We start from the raw sequence: 6278 nt of genomic DNA, 5'->3' as shown, positions 1-6278 counted from the left end.
ATTTAATTTAATATATGAGTTTTTAAGCGGGGATTGCCCGTGTTATGAAAACATTTATTTGAAGCAATTTTTAATTTATAATTTATTTAACAACGGGAAACATTTAAACAACGTGACATCAGGACCGACAAGGCGACAGCTGTTTCGATTATACCTTGTATATCTCTTCCAAGCCTTTTCTCCCGGGTCGGGTTCGTCATCCCTGTGCGGTAAATCGCTGTCTCCATTTAGGAGAGCAGAGAAGTGTTCCCTCCATAATCTAAGTACTTTCTGGACATCAGTTACAAGGTCGCCGCTTTCGTTCTTACAGGAGTTTGCCCTGGTCTTAAAACCTTCCGTCTGTCGCCGAATTTTTTGGTAAAATTTTCGGGCGTTATTCCTTGTGGCTAGCAGCTTAAGCTCCTCGTGCTCACGCCTTTCCTCCTCTGCTTTTTTCTTCCTGAAAAGGCGTCTCGCTTCCCTTTTTGAAACCCTTAGAAAAGATTATTTTAGGACCAGAAATGTATATTTTTCAAATTTATCTTAAGCCTCTGTTCCGATATTTTTCTTGTTATCAATTTGATCTTTTTTTATTGATCGGCTGCTGAATGGAATGTCAACCTATCTTGGCTGCCAGTAACCAAACCCCCTATCTCAGGTTTTGTTCATGAAAGGCCAATGTCACATTGAATTTATATTCATATAGGGCGTTTTTGTACCAAAGCTCGAGATAGGGCTCAATGAAACGAGTTCTGGAATAGATCGTGTTTCAAAAGTTTTCTGAGTAGGGCGTTTTTGAAAATTAACCCAGTAAATAAAGAAAGTAAAAGTAGAAATAAAGAGGTTTAAATCAAATAATATAAACAAATTAAAAAACAATAAAATAAAGTAAAATAAAAAAGCAAAATATGATTTATAAAAATAAAAAGAAAAATAGAAAAAGACAACGTTAAATAAAATAAAGTAAAATAAAATAAAACAAAATAAAATAAAACAAAATAAGGTAAAAAAAAAATAAAACAAAGTAGAATAAAACAAAAAGTAGATTAAAAGTAAGTAAAAACCAATTAAATAAATAAATTAAAATAAAATAAAATAAAGGTATTTGTTTAACCGGCTTTAAGTCCAATTTTTAGTAGTAAAACACCAAAGATTGTTTTTTCTTTAGTTTACCAATATATTTCGGTTACACACGGTAACCGTCTTCAGGGCTTTGAACTATAAACAAATTACAGAAACATAAAATAAAAATACAATTGACATAAAAAATTGAACAAACATGAACATTTCTCTACATACATTATTTTACACGTCTTCGCTGTTTAACGTGGAGCTAGTCACTGTCCGCATATTGTTTATCAAGAGTTTGTAGTAGCTCGCGCAGTTATCAATGTCCGTTTTGTAATTCATTCGTATGTTAGTCGGTGTGTTTAAAATATGAAGTACTTCTAAAGTCAATCTCTTATTATATTGTTTCTCTTCCTGAAGTATTGTTGTTTGGTTAAAGTTCGGAGAGTGGTTTTTCGTCGTACAATGTGTCATAACTGCTGTTTTTTGGTGAGTTGCTTCGTGGCAATGTTTAAAATCTGATTTATGTTGGGCTATTCGAGTTTTTAATTTAGCTTTGGTTGTGCCCACATATATATTATTGCATGATTCCATGTCATTTCCATTACATGGTATTTTATATATCACATTGCTTCTATCCGCCTGAGATACCTTAGATTTTGTTGAATAAATTTTTTAATGTGTTAATTGGCTTGTGCGCTATTCTAACTTTTTCTTTATTATAACAATTCGAGTTTGCTAAGCGCTCTGATAAATTTGGTACATAACATAATGACTTGAAAATTTCAGGTTTTTGTGATTCCCGTTGACTAGCTTGTGATGTACATCTTTTAATTAGGGTATTTGTAATATTTTCAGGAAAATCTTGACTTTTTAATAATACTTTTGCTTCTTCTTTGATCTCTTCGTGGTAAGCGTCATCTGATATATTTAGCATACGTCGTATACAGCCCATTGCTGTATTTATTATCATCGTCTTTGGGTGTTTCGAATGAAAGTTAATGATTCGTCCTGTAGATGTGGGTTTCTTATACCACTTTAACTTCAATTGGTTGCCTCGTCGAATAATAATTGAGTCAAGATATGGCAATTTTCCGTCGTCTTCGAGTTCCGTTGTGAACTTTATATGTTTGTTATAGGAATTTAATGCGTCAAGTGTGTTTTGTACCTCATCTTCATTTATTATGGCGAATAGGTCGTCCACGTACTTCGTGACTAATCTTGGTACTCTTGTTAACTTTTTCATTGTATTCTCCAACAACTCTTCACGATATCTGCAATCACTGGTGAGGTCGGTGATCCCATTGGCAACCCTTTCAGCTGGGTGTAAATTTTATCATTAAATTTGAAATATCGATTATCTTCGATGCAAAATTTTAACATTTCTATAAACATTTTCTTTGGTAGTTTCGTATGTCTCTCTATTGTCGTCATTGTCATTTTCTTATTAGGGGGACTCATGATAGCATATAAACTTATAAGGTGTAAAATTATATCCATTTACACACGCGGTTATATGAACGCACCTAGTAATACTCTTGATAAACTTGATTGTTTTTCAGCTGTATTATTTCCAAAAAAATTTTTTTGATTGTTATACAAATTAAAAAATACCAAGATTAAGTGTAAAATCAAAACTAAAACGCCTTTACTTGCTGATGTTGGAGATTTTTGATGAAAATGCCGTCTGTAATGTCTGCAAGGTTGCATTCCTTTGAGTTTACCGCGTTTACACAATGAAATGTGTGCGTAAATTTATACAAATCGTGAAAATGATTTTTCATACAAAATTTGACAGCTCCTGCGTAAACTAGATAAATTTATACGTTTACACACTTTATAAGGCATTTATACGGTTACATGAGTCCCCCTATTATGATGTCAAGTGCTAGTTGGGTTGGTATACTGGGAAACAGGGAAATTACGTCAAATGATATTAGTCTTTCATCGTCATAGATATACGAGTTGTTTATTTTTTCTTTGAAGTCTAGTGTATTTTTTATGTTATAACTCGAGTTTACCGTGACGTTTTTTAAGATATCCGCTATATATTTGCACAGGTTGTGTGCTGGAGATCCGACGGCGGAACATATCGGCCTGAGTGGGGTTCCCTGCTTATGTGTTTTTGGGAGTCCATAAATCCGTGGAGGTAGTGCCGTGGTTGTAGTGAGTTTATTTTTCTCGACTTTTGTGATTACATTCATTCTGTACATTTTATCCACTATGTTATTATTTTTGCTATGAAGCCTCGCTGTTGGTTCCTGTCTCTGAATTCTGTACATTGTCAAGTCTTTTAATATATCATTCATTTTGTTTTCATAGTCATTTACATTCATTGCCGCTGTTTGGTTTCCTTTGTCCGATGATAAAACACGAATATTTTTATTTTGCTCAGAAAATTCTGCGTCCGCTTCACTGTATCCGATATTGCACTATCTATTGCACTTTGTTTATTTGTTCTTACATGAGCTTTCACAAGATCAGAGAATTTTGTTCGCGCCTCTTCTTGTTTATCTTTCGTTGTGTTTGTTTGTACCAAATCCTCACCATCCGCGATATATTGAAACAATGGAAAGCTCTTATTTTCTATTGGCAGCGCGAGCTTTGGACCCTTTGCTAACAGACATTTTATGTCTGAGGGAAATTCAACATCAGTTGTGTTTACAAACCACTCCTCATGTTTGTTGTTGTTGACCCACATATGGTTTCGTTTTTTCCTTAGATTTTCGTGTTTTGATTCTTGCTTTTTCTTTAGTGCTCCTGTAGCTTTGTTCGCAATCTCCTCTTCTTGTTTTATAAATTCTTCGAAGTCATCTTCGCTCAGCTTTTTCTTCAGCTTTGTTGTGATGTATTCCATGCGCTGTTTTTCTAAGCAGGGAACCCCACCCAGGCCGATATGTTCCGCCGTCGGATCTCCAGCACACAACCTGTGCAAATATATAGCGGATATCTTAAAAAACGTCACGGTAAACTCGAGTTATAACATAAAAAATACACTAGACTTCAAAGAAAAAATAAACAACTCGTATATCTATGACGATGAAAGACTAATATCATTTGACGTAATTTCCCTGTTTCCCAGTATACCAACATAATCAGCCCGATTCTGCATTTCGACTTGGATTGGAATTTTTTCGATTTGGCAATTTTGGTATTCTGTGTTCCAATCTCTTTCGATCCAACTTCGAATCGTTCGATTATTTGTATTCTGCATTTCGATCGTAGTTCCGTTTTTCTAAGTTGCAAATTAGTTGGCGGAAAAATATTTTCTTTTTATTTTTTTATTAATTTATAACAGAATTTTAACAAAAATGTATATAAAACTTGTTAAGAAACGTAGAAGGCTTGATGATGATTGTTTTTTATATGTTTCCAGGTCAAAAACAACATGTCGATGTCCAAGTCCTTGGACGTATTTGCCCCGCAAAAGTATCTAACACATACTTGAAAGCATCCTTGTTAAGTCGAAAGTTTTTTTTGAACCTAAATAAGAAAATAAGTCTTTAAACTTTACCACTTTTTTTTCTTACAATTCGTCACTCATCTCAAATGGATTCCACAAATCTCGCAATATTTGCCTTTCCATTCTCGCCTGGCAATTTTCGTATGCGTTGCTTTCCAACTCCATAAATAATGCCGCGGCTACTGATTCCATTATAATAGACAGCTATAATTTGTGTCAGTTCGTTGGGTCCAGTTATATGCCAAAGCAAGCTGCCGGCGTAGAGGAAGGTGAAGCGAAAACGTAAACAATCCTTGCGGAAAGAATAAATAAACCTTTATAAAGTACTTTAGGCCAGTGCAATGAAATTAGCATCCTTAAAATTCAGAAAATGTCAACTATATTCGTGCAGGAATCCGTTTTAACAAAACTCGGTGGCCACGGCAGGGAATTGGCCAAAAGAACGACAAAACACACTTACAACTATGAAAGCACTTCACTCAAAAAAATATAACACTGCGGCAATATATTCTATTCCTTTTTTTTGTACAAAATGGCGTGGATAATAAAATATAAACGTTTTTCAGTGTTTTTTAAAAATTTTCTTTAATTTATTTTGTTCCAATGTTTAAACATTCCGTACCAACAGCTGATTTCGAAAAATTATTTGCTCTTCCTCATCTCTTTACGATTCCGTCGTAATGCAGAATACCAAACTTCGATTAAAGCGGAGCGTAGAACGGGAACGTAATCGAAATGCAGAATAGGGGTGAATAAGAAAATGGACGACAATAGAGAGACATACGAAACTACCAAAGAAAATGTTTATAGAAATGTTAAAATTTTGCATCGAAGATAATCGATATTTCAAATTTAATGATAAAATTTACACCCAGCTGAAAGGGTTGCCAATGGGATCACCGACCTCACCAGTGATTGCAGATATCGTGATGGAAGAGTTGTTGGAGAATACAATGAAAAAGTTAACAAGAGTACCAAGATTAGTCACGAAGTACGTGGACGACCTATTCGCCATAATAAATGAAGATGAGGTACAAAACACACTTGACGCATTAAATTCCTATAACAAGCATATAAAGTTCACAACGGAACTCGAAGACGACGGAAAATTGCCATATCTTGACTCAATTATTATTCGACGAGGCAACCAATTGAAGTTAAAGTGGTATAAGAAACCCACATCTACAGGACGAATCATTAACTTTCATTCGAAACACCCAAAGACGATGATAATAAATACAGCAATGGGCTGTATACGACGTATGCTAAATATATCAGATGACGCTTACCACGAAGAGATCAAAGAAGAAGCAAAAGTATTATTAAAAAGTCAAGATTTTCCTGAAAATATTACAAATACCCTAATTAAAAGATGTACATCACAAGCTAGTCAACGGGAATCACAAAAACCTGAAATTTTCAAGTCATTATGTTATGTACCAAATTTATCAGAGCGCTTAGCAAACTCGAATTGTTATAATAAAGAAAAAGTTAGAATAGCGCACAAGCCAATTAACACATTAAAAAATTTATTCAACAGAACAAAATCTAAGGTATCTCAGGCGGATAGAAGCAATGTGATATATAAAATACCATGTAATGGAAATGACATGGAATTATGCAATAATATATATGTGGGCACAACCAAAGCTAAATTAAAAACTCGAATAGCCCAACATAAATCAGATTTTAAACATTGGCACGAAGCAACTCACCAAAAAACAGCACTTATGACACACTGTACGACGAAAAACCACTCTCCGAACTT

Source organism: Eurosta solidaginis, chromosome 4, assembly GCF_040869045.1.
Source record: "Eurosta solidaginis isolate ZX-2024a chromosome 4, ASM4086904v1, whole genome shotgun sequence".
In the NCBI taxonomy this organism is placed as follows: domain Eukaryota; kingdom Metazoa; phylum Arthropoda; class Insecta; order Diptera; family Tephritidae; genus Eurosta; species Eurosta solidaginis.
This window is presented reverse-complemented; position numbering follows the sequence as displayed.